Source organism: Tympanuchus pallidicinctus, unplaced genomic scaffold (genome assembly GCF_026119805.1).
Source record: "Tympanuchus pallidicinctus isolate F22 unplaced genomic scaffold, pur_lepc_1.0 scaffold13, whole genome shotgun sequence".
Classification (NCBI taxonomy): domain Eukaryota; kingdom Metazoa; phylum Chordata; class Aves; order Galliformes; family Phasianidae; genus Tympanuchus; species Tympanuchus pallidicinctus.
The window spans coordinates 2,250,589-2,267,620 of NW_026294648.1; the positions used below are offsets into that span (position 1 = coordinate 2,250,589).

The 17,032-nt window shown below is 42.4% G+C and overlaps 1 protein-coding gene and 1 long non-coding RNA gene across 7 annotated transcripts in view; both read right to left on the bottom strand.

The window, feature by feature from the left end:
- IL1RAPL2 (interleukin 1 receptor accessory protein like 2) overlaps positions 1 to 17,032 on the bottom strand; it is a 333,350-nt gene that overhangs the window by 110,658 nt on the left and 205,660 nt on the right. The window lies entirely within an intron of this gene.
- On the bottom strand, positions 2,955 to 16,912 carry LOC128075985 (uncharacterized). The gene is made up of 3 exons (XR_008204183.1): positions 16,655 to 16,912; positions 6,591 to 6,643; positions 2,955 to 5,587 (listed from the first exon to the last, which is right to left on the bottom strand). It is a non-coding gene; the product is annotated as an uncharacterized LOC128075985 (long non-coding RNA).

A 17,032-nucleotide genomic window follows, 5' to 3' on the forward strand; every position in this document is an offset into this window, starting at 1 on the left:
GGGTAAGTAAATGACCGCTCTCAGACTGAAACACACAAGTGCCAAACCTGAGGCCCAGCCGTTCAGAGCAGCACATATATAACAAACCCCTGCCCAGCACTTTCTGCTTTAACGTATCTACCCTGACTGATCCAGATAATGCTCTGAATGTTTAATAAGGCAAGGCTTATTTTGATCAATTGGTGATCCAAGAAAACAGGATAATAAATACAGGGAATTTAATTTTTAATAGCCGTAGTTATTATTATAAGTCTTATTTTAAAGTCTTTGTTGTCTTGGGAATTTTTAATAATTCTTGCCCATATAACAGATCTGCAACTCGCTCTTCAGTTTTCACATGATTTAACCTCTACTATTTTGGGAGTATGTTAGAAAGACCCCGCAGTACCTTTGGGAAGCAGGCAGTACATTTAATATTATCTACTTAGGCGCACAATGCCCTGACCCACTTTCAGATCCCCACCAAGGAAAGGGCTGCCCATACAGCGCCACACAAGGGAACATCTGGAAGGAAGGGCTACGGCCAAAAATCCTATTTGGAAAGTCATCTTCACTTAAGAGAATAATATTTCAGCTAAGGGACATTACTGGCACTGGAACAAGTGGCTATAATTGTCCATGAATTCATTTAAGCTATAAAGATGTATTTTAACCACCAGAAGAGTGAACATTTAGAATAAGCTTTGATTAAAAAAAGCAGGGGCAAAGAAAAAAAAAAAAAAAGCAATTGAATTTAAAACAAGACTAACTAGCTTATAACATGAAATGCTTGGTGTGTTACAAACGAAAAGACCAGAACAGAGGACCTGAGAAATCCCTTATTTGTAAAAATAAACAGGAAGAGGTTCACTACAGGGATAGAAGGAATCTGCAAACACTGGGAAGCAGCATTTCCTACCTTCACCATGCTGTAATCTGAAAGCAGACAGAACTTCTCACTAAGTGGTAATTTTATGTTTCCCCACTACAGCGGTAACAGGAAGGTTAAGCTCAACTTTAAAAACATTGTAAAGAAGCAGCACAAGCAAAATAATTTTGCTTAAGGTTATGTTTTATAAAAACAAGCTTAAGCTAAATGGGATTTCCATTGAGAAAGAAAACTCAAACAGGAAAAAAAAATTAAAACAGTGAGGAGCAGCTCTAACACTTACATTCATTTTTGTGACACAGCCACAGGTTAGTGTTTTCCTGTAAGAAACAAATTATGTGGCAAAAAGCAGCAACTCCCTCCTGTGGGGAAGCACATCACACAGCGGCTCTTAGTTACGCTGAGGTTTATCCATCCCCATGATGTGAAGAGGGCAGTGCTTGTCCAGATTTATATGGGCAGGTGGAGACAGAGCCCACAGGTGTAGGAGCTGGCAGCACAGAGGTTTGCAGAAGGCTTTATGCACATTGCACAGCATCTCCGAGGTACAGTCAAACTCTGTGCTGGTACACCAGTATAGGAGAGAAGTGCAAATCAACCTTCATTCTTTCAGCTGAGAACTGGGGCTCTTATTTCACACTTCATTACACTGATGTACATTTTCAGCACATGGGAAGGGCGCAGGCCAGTGACTATTCTGACTTACCCAAAATTCAGCTATGATGACCAACGATCACAATGTCCTTCGATGCTGCTGACAGACTCAAGAGCTCCTGTCACAAGGACAGCTTCATCCAGATCAACATGTACCCTCTTGCCCCTCTGACAACAACGTGCATTTCCATGGCTGTTAGGGCTTAGACCTGGGAGCCTCTAACTGCACAGGGTGCACAGGCTGCTGCAGTTTAATTAACAGCAAACTCCAGACCTGAATTTGGTCAAGGGACAAAAGGAAAAGAAGGCGGAAGGAGGAAAACATCTTAATCTTAATAAATTGCCACTACATGGCCCTGAGTCATGCTGGTTACATAGACAGTGGTTTCCATTTTCACTTCATGAGCAATCAAATACACATCAAAGCTATGCAAAAACTTGTTTGTTTTTTTTTCCTCAGCAAAGCCCAGCCAGCCACCTCCAATATTCTTTCAGTTTACACAAAATCTGAAGCCTGCCTGTCATGTGAGCTAGGTTTATTTCCATTTTACCCTGAGATCCCTTCTAGATTCTGTTTTTGTTACAACACTAACTATATGAATGGAGAACAGATTTCTTTGGAAAAACTGTACTCAGCACTGCACTGCTTTCTATGCCGTTCCAGGAATGGAGGTATCTGCATTCGTTGTTGCTAATTCTACCCTGAGGAATCTGTTCTTTCTAAGCAAACTGAGTGGTAAAAGATTATTCAAATTGGAAGAGAAGATGCACTAATCTATACCAGGGCTGAAGAGCCCGAGCCAAAGCAGGGAACAGTGAAAATGACCGTGGCACATTCAGATCTGTGAAAGAAAGCCACTGAGTCCTGAACAAACGTTTTCTATAGGAGAGTCCTTGTAAGGATGCAGCACAACCTCCCTTCAGCTCAAAGTACTCCATGCAGGGAGAGGGCAAGAACAGCGTATCATCGGTATGAATGCTACAAAACCAAAAGCTGAGGCTGAAAGGAAAGCACCTGTCCTGTTTTCCTTCCCATATTTGGGTGGCAGCTACATGAAAGGCCAGCTCTTCCTTTCGACACCTCAGTAAGTGTTATATCATGGCATATGATATAATTGTGGAGTTAGACGTTCTTCAGCTTCACTGCTGAGAAAAATTACTTCCTGAACTGAGGAAACTCATGTATTTCAAATGTATGTATTTTAACTCAAAGCATAAGACAAACATGAATTCTGTCAGCATCTTTGTTTCAGTGTGACATGAGAAGTGGGAAATAAAAAAAATCTAATAGCCAGTAACAGCTGCCATGTTAGTTACAGCAGTGTGCAGAGCTGCATCAGCTCACAGTGTGATCTTTCCAACCATTTATTTAAATGCTGTATGACAATCAGCATAAGCCTAAGCATAATAAGGCGTCATCATGGACACAGGACAAAACCCAGAATGAAAAAAAAAGAATTTCAGAATTGCTTTCTGAATGCATTGCCCCATAATGGAACTGCAAACAAAGAAAGAAATCCCCCTTTGAACACGTTTCTACCTTCTGAAGCACTACCCTACATACTGGAATTAAGCAATGATTTCCCAATGGTGATTAACGAGTTACCCAGCCAAACCTGGACTGAAGTCCTTTGGTTTTTTTTGAAGGCTCACGCAGAGCCTGTCTGTATCCATGAACTTTTTAATACATCAAGATTGTCTGCAGGACTGCACATTTTCTGCAGTTGTAAGTCTTATAATTTTCCAGAGCCTGAAATCAAGACAGTAATGCAGCACATAATGTTTTGGGTTTTCTTTTTTTAAATTTTCTGTAATACTTTAGGCAGAGGGTGCTTATACAATCTGAAATTTAATATTTTCACGTCTTCTGCTTGCTTGAGAACAACATGCAGGGTGACATTATTGACTCTCAAAACAAACTGCACACTCAGAAGTTATTCCTGTTAGCAAGAGTTTTGTAGGAGGTAAAAGAACCTGCAACTTTTTTCAAAGGATCCCATTTTAAACAACCAAGAGCACATCAAAGCTAATGGTACACCTGTTGGTCACAATTCTAACTCCCAAACAGCTGGGTGACTCAGTTCAGTCAATTCCACAAAAAACTACAGCAGGTCACACATCGCCGTTCTTCAGAACTTGGAAGGGCCTCAGCACTAGAACTGAGCAGTTCGAAATATCATTGCTACGTTTTACTGAGGGCTGAGAAATCCCTTGAACAGAAAACAGCAAGGTACCCACGGAGATCTGCTTTACAATTTCCTTAATCCAAAGGAGGATCAGCTCCAACACTCCTCCACTACCGCTGCTATCTTGACAAGCGTTGATCCAGGCTTTTCTTCATCAGTATGGCAGAATACCGAAGGTGGCTGGCATGTGCTTTGGAAGCCCATTCTTCAATAACCCATACATTTCATTCAAGCAAAGCTCAAGTGTTCTCTAACTCAGGTATTTAGCTCCAGCTAAGTACTGCAGGTGAGCTAATGCAGGTAAACACACCCAGAATCAGATATAATACACACATTCGTACTCAAAACAAAAAAAATCATTACAGCAACACTGATTCTCCCAGAACAAGAACAAAGCCAGAATGGACATAACTGTCTTCTTTCCCTATCTGCTGACTTCACCCCTCCCAGTACATCTTGGTATGTGGTTTGCCTTATTTGCTATGGACCACACTGTAGTCTCATCTTCAGCCTCACTGTAACCACCAGGCCCCTTCCTGCAGTGCTCGGTGCAGGCGTAAGTGATGAAACTGTTCACACAAGGCTAAGCACTTCCAGCTCCCACTGGCATGAAACTTCCTCAGTTTTGTTGTGAGAGGAAGGTATCAGATTCCTGCATGTCTGGGTTCACTGCAAATCAGATGTTACCTGCCTTCCCTCAGGCATCTCACTTCAGCATCTCAATGCACTGAAACCTGCTTCCCCCTTCAAATGCCATCAATGCACAACTGGGAAGGGAGGTTCCTATCTAAGTGACTTATTTTCATTTCAAAAGTTTGAGAAAAGTTTCAGAAAGCTGAAATTTTCCACTTAGCTATGATGGGAAAGAGCTGAAACTTCTCAAATTACTGAATTTCCAGAAAGGTACCTGAGGGATGGGAGGCAGCAGCTACCTCATACCTGGTGATTAAATGCAATAGCTGGGTCAAATTGCAATGGCAAAAGAGAAGGCTGGCTCCAGGCTTTCAAGTCTCTCTACTGTGGTGTTATGCCCAAGGCCTACTTTCCAGGTCTTATTAAAAGAAATCCCCTGCAGCATTTCTCAGAAGGCTGAATTTCTGTCTTATTCACGACAGTCTTAAGTTCAGAATTCATCATTTTTTTTAAATGACAGGTGCTAACATATTCTTTTATAACCTTTTTCTAATTATTATTTAACAAGACTGTGACTTTGTCCTGCACCGTGCTTAATTCTTTAGATTCACTTTAAAGAGGTTCGTAACTCGTTAGATAGGCAATCATTAAGATGAAGAGTCTTCCTTTGACAGGAATGGTCCCTTGATGGCACCTTTACTTCCAATGTTAGACTATAATATTCATTTCACGCATATTCTTCTATGTCCAGAACAGAGAATAGGCTCCAAATGGATACACAGGACCGGCTGTCAGCCACTCTGCACGTTCTGCTACTCAGGAGCGGTCAATCCTGCATTAAGGGCTCAACTGAAGGTGACACTGCCTATTGAACACTGCAGCAAGTTATATTTACGTACAATCACCAGAAGGACATGAAAAGAAGAGAGGCAGGACGCAGCCCCAGCTTGGTTGGGCTCCACAGCACTCTCCACGTTCAGCTGAGTCAGTCAGTGCAAGACACGTACCGCTTTTCGGACACCAGGTTACTGAAGGCTTCTTGAGTTTCAAAGGGGAGCTGAAAATTATACGTACAGTTCTCCAAGGGGCTGACTACACACACAATAATTTTCCCATTTTCTTCTCATTTTATGGGGAAATCTGTGCTCCAGTAGTGCAATTGGAATACTCAGTACTGGAAAGGGTTCATCCACACTGGTTCTTCCTTCTTCAGTTAGGGTCTTCCAGCTTCTAGTACATAAATAGTCTGAGCAGTTGCCATAAATTGTCTTATTAATAAAATATTCAAGGCCATAAGACAACCGTGTTGCTTATCACTATGGGCTAGAGAGTAAGCTAGAGCTAAGCAGCTTATTTCATCGGGCTGCAAAGCAAGCGATGCTGACTTTTATCAGCATATTTTAAGATAATGACTGAAACACAGCTATTCAGCTGAGATAAAGGAGCACATGCACTTGCATACATGTGCGCATTTATAAGCGCTGTACCAAGCCACTCTAATTTATGAGTTCTTTTGCACTAAGGGTAGAAATGCATTATTCTGACTACTGAGGCTCAAGCTCATAACTCACATTTTTCTCCTTTCTTAAAAAAATGTTTCCTTGTCAAAATATCTTATGCACTATTTAAATCTACAACATTCTGCACGCAGGGTCTTAAAAGCAAAAAATGAGTTCTGATAACTACTGTTATCTTTCAGTAACTTAAATACTGGAACTATTTTAGACTTTGGTACATATCCTTGAGAAATAACACAGCATTATGTTTCAGATGAGAGCTCAGACCACCACGCAGTAAAATAGAATGCCCAGAGGTTGGCCTATTTATAAGCATTTGATCTCTTGTTGTTTTGGCTTTTTAGTTTTAGTTTGGTTTTAATTTGCTGCTTGAAATAAGTGGTAAAACTTCCAAACTCTGATGTAACGCTTTGTGATAAGAGCACAGTTTAGTAAGTAGCCAGAGCGGCAGATGAACTGGTATAAAACAGGGTATGCACTTTGCAATGGAACAATCTAATTTGATGATTAAATTTAGGACAGGTTTTGTATTAGAAGACTCTACAAATTCATGCGCAGCCCACAAAGCAGCTGATGGAAGAGTGTCAGCAATGCCTGGTACAAATCACGGGGATGTACTGGAGAAATGAGTGAAGTGTAGCACAGAATGGGTATATTAGAGCAGCAACACAGAGGCATCACACCCTGTGGGCACTTGAGGAAGGCACATCTTGAATTCCAGTATTTACTTACATCAGTCTCCTTGCTAAAGAACAAGCAGCTAGGGGTAAACACGCAGAACTGAGCTGTGAAGGTGGGAGCACCATTGGATTTAAGTAAGATGGAGGATTTGACCTTCTCATCTTTACTTCCCTCCCCCCCACCCCCATTTTCAAAGTTTTTGCCTTCTTTTCCATACAGCAAAGCACCCACAACAAAAGGCTCCACAGACTATGATCTCCCTGTTGCCTCTTGGGAAAGGAGCATGTCAAAGCTGTCACCCGCTGTGCATCTCCCAAGTCAGGATGCTCCTATCAGAAACATCCCCAACCCTTCTGCAAAGCAATAATCCATGTAGTTTCAGTAGGACTCCTCAAAACAAGTGCCTATGGAGAGGCAGAGCGCTGCAAGAGGAAATCTCACCCTGCTACAGTAGTGAGCCCTGTATATTATAAAGAAGATACAAGCATTTAGGCTACAAACAGAATAAAAAAAAATAAATGCAGAAGTTACACCCACATTCCCCCACGCTGCTTATTCCTGTTGCTTGGTTCAGCCATCACACCACAAGGGCCCCAGTGCCCAGCTGTAAGGGACCCTATCACCTGAGGCAGCTCCTCACTAGCACTGGCCCACATACTGAGACCCAGCTGCACTCTAGAGCTGTCCATCACTACCCTCAGGGATGCTGATATTCCCATCTTGCTGAGGAGAAAGCAAAGCACAGAGCACTACCTAGTTCAACACATCAGAGTGGGGTAGGAATGGAGGTAAATCGAGACGCTTGGTTCCTAAAGTTCTGTTTTGGTATGGATTGATACAATAAACATCTCCTCCTGCCTTCCTGTGCCAGCAATGCCAGGCAAAAGGGTTCATTTGCTTTCAGGCTCATTTCCCAGGGCCACATCCCCAGGCTCTGGGCACTCAGTATCCACAGGTTCCCCTCCTGAGCCAGCAGCAGCACATCCAGGTGAGCTGAGTGACACTGTGACGTCCTTGGTCATCACCAGTGGGACCAGGTACAGAGCAACAGCTCCAATCCCCCCAAACCCCAAGTGTGCATGTGTGTGAAATCTGCATCAGCTTGAGCCAAGCAGAACTCCTACTGGCTTAAAACAGTGCTATGATTTTGTGCTTTGTTTCCTATTATCAGTTCTCCATAAAGCATTTTGGGCATTAATGTTCTCCAAAGACCCTGTAATATCCCATCCTATGACACAGCACCAAACAGCACAGAATGAAGACGAGTGTGAAAAGCAATACAAGTGTTTCCCACCAACTACAGAAGACAATTTCCTGAATGAAAAACTTTCTAGAAACAAGGCAAAGAAACCACAGAATGTAATCTGAAGATAAATATCTTGTGAAGGCAGACTATACCCAAACCAGAAACACAACTACAGGACAGAAATCTTTGCTCTTCCAGCTGCTGTTCCCAAGAAGTACTGTAGCAAACACAGGAAAACACATAAAATATTAAAGTATCATCACTTACACTGACATGATTTCACACTAAGAAATCCTTAGCAGCCAATTATTTATCATAAGAAATACAGCTCACTTCTTGTGCTACAAATCTCAATTGATTCAATAAGGAACTAATTAACAAAGATTAGCTCCCCTTTTGTGTAACAAGCCACAAAGCCAATCAAGACAAGATGATAACAAGATAGAATCAAGAGGTATTAAAGACAACAAACTAATGCTTAAGATTTGGGAGAGAAATGCTGCAAGAAAATAAATGCACACAGGAGTCTTTTTTCTAATTAACTGGTTGCTTCACATTTTTCAATTTCACTCTAAGTGTTACAGAGAGGGCAAAGTTTGCTCTGATAATCAAGAGTTGTATTAACAAGATTCCTGGATTTCAGTAAAACCTTTGTCCTCTTGTCCCCTGACACTGGAGAGAGACTTACTAGTTCATTTGCCATGGGATGTAGCACAGCTGTCTGGCTCTGCCTTGCTCCTGGACACTCACCGCAGCCCCTGGGGCACGATGCACTGCACAGCAAAAGGCATCCATCCCTTTCCACACTGAGGAGCACCCAGCCCAGAGCAGGAGTGGCACAAAGCAGCTCCCCTTCTGCTGCTGAGCAAGTAGTGAAATTGCAGTGGGAAGATGATCATGATGTTTATCACCTGTGACAACAGCGTTAAGTGGAATGATCCTCAGACCTTGAAGCTGTTTGTGCTGCAACACCAGGGGAGGCCTATGGACCAATCTGCACAGTGTGCACACAAAGGCTGAGTTTGGGCCAAACCCAATCCATGTCTATTTTCCTTTCCTTACAACAGCAATGAATTAGGAATAATCAGATGACAGCAATCCAAAAGCAGAACGACATACGGTTTTCTAAAGCTGTGCCCAATCAAGAAGCAAATACTGATCTTTCATTCCCAAATCAATGAAGGCTAGAAGAGGAGGCATTGGAACAGATGCACCAGGTAGGAAGGGCAGTCTCATGGGAGGTTAGGTCTTAAGCTACAGCTTCCCTTTCTTCCTCCACCACACGGAGCTATGAAGTCAGTCCTGCTCTGGCTCAAGAATAACTCAATTTAATAACATTGCAGTTCTCTAATAAAGGAGCTTGAGAGAGACAGGGGCAGGTCATTCGCATACAGAGTGAAAGTCCCAACTTCAAATCCCATCTTCAAATACTTTCAATTATTTACAAGGAATAGAACAGCCCCGGTGGACTCAGCTCAAAAGAGAGAGCAGTTCTTTCTGTCGTGCCTTTGCAAACAGCTAATTGGAGAGAAGAGCCGTGGTGTCTCCGGGGTGCATGCATGCATGCTCAGCTGCTCCTGTAGAGCATTCCCTTTCTCAGTGCTCCGGCATTTCTGGTATCCATGCACACCCACCAGCAGGTCCACACTGATGAGACAGCATTTCACAAACCAAAGTAAAGAAAGTTCACTGAAGAGACGTATTTATGATTTACCTGTCAATTAAATACCCATCTTTCAACATAATGCTGTCTGCTTACCTTGTGGCGTTGTTTGAGGCATATTACAATGTAGCTGCTAATGTTAAAAGTTAGAACTCTTAAGTCCTGTCGAGTGATACCCAAAGCTTCTGTAAAAAGCAATGCTTCCATTTCATTATAAATTATACCTTACTATTTAAATGCGGATACAATAAAAAATGGGATACCTTCATAACATGCCTGTATGAAAATCTAAATCACTACAGAATTTGCATATGAATCTGAAAGTGATTTAATTACTTCTAAATGGTAATAAGAGGGGAGTGAAAAGGCACTGCATTCACTGAATGGTCAATGATCAGATCTACTCGCACCAGAACATCTCAATCTTTGAAGTACTTGCCCCGTAACAACATTAAGATTCAAATTCACAGGATGTGTTTTATCATCTCCCTTGGTTTAACCAAAAAGATGTTTCACATTCCCATTCACCTGTCAAAACAAATGCCTCAATTCTGTATTGACTTCCACAGCGATCTGCTTGCTAAACCTGTATGAAACCACTGCTGCTGTACTGGGCTGTTTACCTGGGCTATTTTTCATGTGTACATTCTCTGATTTATGGGACAGCACAGCTGTACCTGCCCTGGGCGCAGGAGGGGCAGTGGGCAGCAGTGCCTTGTGCTGTACTGCACACAGAGGCAGATGGTGCTGGAAGGAGCTCCGTGCAGGAAGGAACACAGGGTGCAACAAACCCACAGAGGTCACACGGATGGTGCATGGCCTGCAGCACTGAGCTGCACTCTTGCCAGGAAAATGCAGCCCTTCACCTGTTCTGCAGTACCTCCCTCTCACCCTTCTGAAGGAAAATGGCTTCCCTAGAGAAAGCAGCAGCTGTGGGTTTTATCACAGGGCCGTCTCAACGAATGAATAAATTACACACTGTAATTTCATAATTATGCATACACCAAATTGCATAATGAGAGATCACTTCAGTAGCTCTGTAACTACAGAGATAGCCAATGGTCATAAAAGTTCATTAAAATAAATTCAAAGGATAAAACCACCTGAAGGGACCACACCACAAATGGGAACACAGAGCCATTACAGCACACAGCTCCACCAGAGCAGAACGAGGGTGCAGAGCCCTTCCCTGGGAGCCAGTGCATAGCAAAACTCATGTTCAAGTTAGTGTTAAAAGCACTATTCTTGAGTTCGAAAGCCTCTGATCCTTATGGCAACTAATGAAGTATTTTGTATGGGTGCAGTGAGGCAGCTTGTGTCTGTGGGAACATCGCACTGCAGGCACCCAACTCTGAGCCCACACCATTTCATTACCATGCTTTTGCAGGCTGATGGCCGTGTGTCTGTCTGGATGTGTACATGAAGCTTCACTTCTGCATGAATATCGAGCATGCGAAGCAATTGCACGTCCACTCACCTTGCTCACATGAGGGCAGAGAGCATCCAAGGGAATGGAGAACACGAAACAAATTCCAGAATTGCTACAAATGCCCAGAAATAAATGTGTGTAAATAGCATCAAGTGAAATCACTTGGAAAGACAACGAAGAAAACATGCTCTGCTCTTCCTACATGCTCTCCCTCCCTGTGTCATTCCTTTTGCTGTGTGTATGTGTAGATATCCCTGCACATAGCAGGGGGTTGGAACCAGGTCTTTAAGGTCCTTTCCAACCCAAACCATTCTATGGTAGACTGTGAAGAACAAAAAACAACAACAACAAAATAAACAAACCCTGTAGTAGCCAGGGAAGTGCAGAGGGGGAGGCTGCAAGACAGCAGGACCGCATTGCTGCCATTTCCAGCACTGAGGAGAGAAAGAAAGAAAGAGGATTTTCTTCACTAAAGACTGAAAAAATAGGTTAATATAAAATCCAAAAGGCCAGAGGCAAATTTCATATTTCTTGCAGGTTGAAGAGGTAAGTGTGCTCTGCCCAGACAATAACAAATAACAGTGAGTAAACAGCAGATATTACCTGGGAATGTCTCACTGAATGCAACAGCGCTTTCATCAGGAGTAGAGAAGGGGAACTGACTTCCCACAAGCTATGGCCTCTTAACTGTGTCTAAGCAAGGAGAAACCTTTAATTTCACAGATCACTCTTCTCAGTTTCTGCAAGTGAAAATAATCCAAACGGAACCATAGGGGTCAGGAGTGCCTTGCTGAGATTTGGGATGGCTCTCTTTCATTTTGTGCAATCAAGATTAACATGAAATGTTCCCAAAATGAAGATCATGCAGATGACCAGTGCTATACACATCTTAAAGCCTTCTACACTCCATCTCTGACACGTGGGTTAAACAGACCTATTTCAATTGTGTACACTTATAAATGACATTTTTAAACAGTTGTAAAAGCACTCTTACCCCCAGAAACTGAAGGAAGCAGGCATGAATGCAACTCCAACACCACTTCTTCCATTGAAGAAAAAAAAAAAAAGAAACCAAACAACGAAAATCTATGAACATAAAGGTAGTTCTTGAAGAGGTTTCTCCCAGCAACTACTTCCCTGATACCTTCCTCATTATTTGAAATTTCTTGAAGTTAATAAACAGATAAACAGCAAACCAACACTTTCTCTTCCTGCATGCTGCTGACCAAGGGTTTCAAGGAGCTGGAGCATGTGGAATTTCTGAACTCATTTAGAGGAGCTGCCAACTCTGCACCAACTAAAGAATGAGCATGAGAGAAACACAGCAGCCTTCATAATTCCTTGGTGTTTCCAGAAAACAAATTGCACACACAAAATACAATAAGCTCACATTCCCTCCCAGTAGCACTCCAGGTATCTACTGGGTAACAAATACACGAACAGTAGGTACACAGAAAGTAAACTACATCAAACATATTGCTGTTTGGCAGAACTACAACAGGGGAGGACAGGACTCTGCAGGCAGCCCATCCAACCCACCACACCACCTAGTGAAGCAAGCAAGCCTCCGTCAGGATGAGGGCTTGGCTGCTGAACAGCCAGAGGAAAGATGTCCCTGAGCTAACCCCAAAACCAGAGCAGGGTGCCACCACAAAGGGTGCTGTAAGAGAGAACGTCCTCAGCAGCACTGCTGTGCTTAACGTGCTCCTTCAAGAGGGAATTATTATGCCTTTCAATGTATGAATGTGGGCACACAAATCATTGGGATTGGATTTGCAAACTCTTAACAGGTGAGGTAAGTGCTAAAGCTCCTAGCAATGAGAACCTTGAGCCATATAAAATCTTCTCAAAAGACCTATTTTTAAACGTATTTCCTATAAATTAATATTTTAACTCAGGAACTGCTTATGTGAGAATTATTTCCTATCTCAAGGCCCTTCAGCATGTCCAAATGGACAAATCCCTTTTGTCAGCTGAGCTCCATTACTCTCTTCTGAATGAACGCCTCTGGGATGGATATAATAGATATAATTTTTAACAGCATATCTTGTCTGCTAACAAAATGATGCCAGACACCATCTGCACAGAGATTTAATACCAGCAGGACTCCGGCAAATTTTCACTCCTGTTGTGGTAGGTAACTTTTGATTCACATGGTTCCCATCCAAACCTTTTTATTCATTAGCAAGAAAAATAGCTTATATGGAACTACCTGAATAGAGAAGCCTTCCTAGTAGGAGCGCTAATGTCACAGGCACTGTGAGGAGCAGACTCCTGGCTGTTATTTACTGCAGTTTAAGCTTTCTGTGTTCCCACCAACAGAGCTGGGGGGGCCCAGCATCAGGCACTGCACAGAACTCTGGCTGACACTGCTGAGCCCTAAATGACAGGCCAAAACTGCTCCTGGGTGATTAACTTCCCTGAACCCTGATTTCAGGAGACACTTCATTTTGGTAGGATCTACCTTTAACTCGCTCAGATGCAGGACAAACACTGCAGACTCAACAAAAGCACACTGCCTCTTTTCCTCCCCAGCTTCTGTCTCTTAGGACTGGCATGAATTTAAGCTAGTCAAATACTGCCCTGCATCACCTAATAGCAACTGCATCAGAGTTATCTGCTGGGATTTGGGCTTCCTTACAACCACCTCTATACTCCCAGCTAAAACACCCTGTGAGATTACCTTACTCAAACAAGGGAAAACTTAGCCAAGTCAAGTACAGGAAGTAAGGAAGAATTAGGTAACAAGTATTATTTTTGCTTCTACCCCTCCACATACAGAACAGTGGAAGTATGAATTCACCACATGCAAGAAGTGTGTACCCTCAAGCTTTTGTTGGGAGGGAAGGAAACAGCCTGAATTTAATAAATCATTCAGAGCTGAGTCCAGTAGGGTAAGCAGCGGGAACTTCTGAAGCTGTAAGTTTTGGCAGCATCTCATAGGTCTGCAAAGATACGGACCAACCTCAGGAAGGGATTACTGTCACTTGCAACCACTTGTGCTTTTTTTTTTTTTTTTTTAATTTTTTTTTTTTTATCATCGTGGGTAACCAACAACTCATTCTCTACCACTGCGGACAACATTTGCTCTGATGGTACTGATCACAACCACCTTAAAACAGCGGAAAATTCATGGCCACCAGAACCAAAGGCACCTACACCCTCAGGGAATGGTCATGCGTTGTTGCTTTTTAATTGTTATTTAATTTATTGATACACTACATAAAGGATATACACGTATATGCAGTGCAGGCCTTGTAACTGAACCAGAGCTTACACAGGAACTCATTCTATCTTTTCAAGCTCTGTTATACAGCAGCAAGCATGCAAACCTTTCACAGCTTTCCGTAGCATTCGGAATGCAGACTCTCAGCAAAGAAAAAATGCAATAAAATACACAACTGCTCTTATCGCCATGTGCGAAAGCCAAGCTGCCAAGTACGTATGTTAATTACAGGCTAAAAAGCTATATGGCTTCCTTCGGATCAACTAGAATCTTACATAATTGTTTTGAGCAGATGATTATGTGTCTGCTGTAAAGGAACTCAGAAAAATTACATTATTATTCAGCAGTCAGCAAAGTAATTACATATTCACAGAAAGCTGTGCGTGCTCTAAGAATGGAACGATCATGGTCCGTCATTGCTCCTGTGCTACATGGACATACTTATTTAACACTTCTGGCTCTACTGCCAGAACTCAGAGGACTTTGAGTTCCAGTGACCACAAGAAGAATTCTGTATTTCTTCAAGCTACCTTGTATTTCATTACAAATATCCCCCATGATTTAAGACCATCGTCTTTCAGAGACAACAGAAGCAAAGTGTCTTCCTTTTACATCTACACATGGACTGTTATACCAACCAGAAATATATTTTTTAGAAAGGAGTTCTGCTCAAATCACAGTGGAAATAACCCCCAAATCATACAAGTGAATGCACACCTTTAATAAAGTGAATACAGTATTTTTCCTGCTTCCTTCCTTTGCATTCAGATGCAGTGGATTTTCCAAACTGAAAATTAAAAAAACAGTACTGGTCCTTACTGTGTGTAATGGTTTCCTGAGTGAGCTGCACCATTGCTTGCTACCATTCCAAAGTTATTCCTTGCACTGAACCAGTGTTGTGCGTCATAGCTAACTGCATTCATTCAAGCATACTTGCTATGCACAGGAAAAGCTAATGCAGGTGTTCAGAGCCTGGGCAAACGAACACCTGCTATATGATAGAAATTAGGTTAAACCTGCACCCGCCTGCAGATAAAGGAGCTGATCCTATGGGTATAATGCCCTGTTCCTGTGTGTTTCAGCACAAGCTCTTAGAAGGCCTGTATGCTCTATATTTCACACACTTGGAGGCAGCAACAGGCAGCCTTTTTCAGCACCCATCCCCACAGTTGGTATTTTTACCTGCTGGGCAACGTAAGTGGGAGGAACACCAGAAGAGACAGGAATGGCCCAACAGAGGTGCGTGAGAATTCATCAGAATTACTTAAGATCTCTGAGCTGGAGGGACGGTTGTCCCTGGCACGCAGTAAATCTCTATCACGTCATTCTCCAATACAAGCAGGAGAGAGATAGCATTCGTAAAAGCAGCACTTTCACTGTTGAGTGAAACATGAGTGTTCTCTCACTGGACTCTGGGAACTGCAGCGCTGGATGGAAGCGCAATGCTATGGGAAGCACCAGGCACAGACAGAGCAGGCTGACCTCCTGGTTTCAGAGCCAGAGCTGACACTTGCTCCAGCACAGGCAGATGCTCTGAACCACAACCTTTCTTTCCAATATTCACTTGATCTTTTATTAAATCAGCATGATAATATCAGTGTGAATTCCTGTTGTTTTTGTTGTTGTTGTTTTGTGGCTTTTTTTCCCCTCCAGAAGAACTCTGAGAAAGGAATTCCTTCCACTGAGCAACTGGTTCAAAACCTTTTGTCCCTCTTTAGCCTTATACTAAGTGACATGACAGCAAACACCCCTAAGGAACATAACAGGGCTAATGGAATAGTCTCAACTGATCAATCTGTCAACAGAAGCCCAAGATCCAAGTGCCCTTCTTACCTTGCTTATTGTAATGATGAATATAAATTATAGCTAGGAAAGTGTTTCACCCTCTTACTAACCTTGACATTATCTTTAGCTAGTTAGTTCCATGCCCACACTGAAGTTTCTCATAAATCTTGTACCTAATATTTCCTAGACACCTCCCACTATATGAGATGTGTTTTACTTTCCATAAAGAATAAAGACTCCCAATGATCTTGACTTTTACAACAGTCTTCCAAAAGCCATTTCTTCACACCTTGTACAGAATCATGTAGTAGCTTACTGTCTCCTACTTTTTTTCAAAAACTAATAAATCTACCAAATAAAGTAGCCTTTAACAACCAGAGAACTACAGAAAGACATACAGGAGTATGTATTACAGTGAGGAACACTTCATATCTAATGCAACGTTCCTCTGCTCTCAAGTCCTTGTCAGGATGCACTGCTGTACTGGATTGCTCCTGGCAAGCAGTTTGCTAATGCCACACTTGGCAAGCAGCTTTGCAGAAGACATACAGAAAACAGGAGATATGTAACCTCAATTCATAGCTGTTTCAGAACTTAATTCTAAATTAAAGAGGTGAGAAAATGATGAGAATCAAAGGAAAGCACATTTTAACACAATGGAAATCATAACAGTGACAGCAGAGCAGCAGTCCTAAGCTGCAGTAAGTAAGGGTTTACTCAAATGCAACAGCTGTAGGCACAGAAATAAAGGATATAAGCTGCTTACCTTCAGAATGCCTCAGGTATGCAGGGATATCTAGCAAGAAATCCTTACTTTCACTGCCAACCCTTAAATGAGGTCTGGGAAGGGATGGCTCCTGGCTCCACACCTTCCCGTCACTCAGCTGCATTGCATGCACCTGAGCTCCCCTGGGTTGGCCCTGCCTTCCCACCAGGTGCTCCATCACTGGTTCAAGCTGTGACAGCTTTTCAGCTACACACATGAAGTCGGACACTCAACTAGTCTCACTTTTTGAAAATGAAATGATCAGTTAATGGGTGGTGGAAATCAGAATGAAGTTATTTCAGAGCTGAGAAATTATTTGCTCACATGTATTTTATTTTATTTTTAAAGATATTTCTTGTAGCTAAGATCACATGCCTC